Source organism: Pterocles gutturalis, unplaced genomic scaffold (genome assembly GCF_000699245.1).
Source record: "Pterocles gutturalis isolate BGI_N339 unplaced genomic scaffold, ASM69924v1 scaffold13256, whole genome shotgun sequence".
Classification (NCBI taxonomy): Eukaryota; Metazoa; Chordata; class Aves; order Pterocliformes; family Pteroclidae; genus Pterocles; species Pterocles gutturalis.
The window spans coordinates 79,664-80,210 of record NW_010098094.1 but is presented as its reverse complement, the minus strand read 5'-3'; the positions used below and the strand labels follow the sequence as shown (position 1 = coordinate 80,210).

The following is a 547-nucleotide window of genomic DNA, read 5'->3' as shown; positions in this document are numbered from 1 at the left end:
AACTCAAGCACATCCTTAACAACTTGTGTTCCTCAGGCATCCCCAGCCCCTGCTCCTGTACAGAGCCTTCTGAGTGAGGAGCCAGGCACGGGGCACTGCCCTGGCCCTGCCGCAACACCACCGGCTCGTGGAGCACTATCCACAGGTCACGGCTTTAATCGTTTCTAGTACTTCCTTTGAGCAAGAAAGCAGGGTCTAGCCTACCAAGACAGAGATGTTCTTGCAGGATTACTTTGCTTGCCCTGCAGCCATTCACCTGAGGAACTCTGAGCCCTCACATTTGGAACAAATATCACTTTCTTTGCCATCCTCTCTAAGGACTTTGAGAATCAAAACTTATAACACCCTCTGGCCCTTTGTCCTTATCTCCAGAGAGCGCTTTGAAGTGCATGAAAGCATCTCTGGACTTTCTTTTTAATATCCTAAACTAAACTCACACAAGACATTCCTTTACCCCTCATAAAGCTGCACAATGAACGTGTGCGGGATGTCTTTTCAGAGAGTTATTTAAGATTTTCTGAGCTTTGGCACTTTAAATCCTGTAGGG

The 547-nt window shown here is 47.3% G+C and overlaps 1 protein-coding gene across 1 annotated transcript in view; it reads right to left on the bottom strand.

Moving 5' to 3' along the window:
• LOC104472166 (vascular endothelial growth factor receptor kdr-like) overlaps positions 1–547 on the bottom strand; it is a 90,352-nt gene that overhangs the window by 41,788 nt on the left and 48,017 nt on the right. The gene's annotated exons all lie outside the window — the stretch shown is intronic.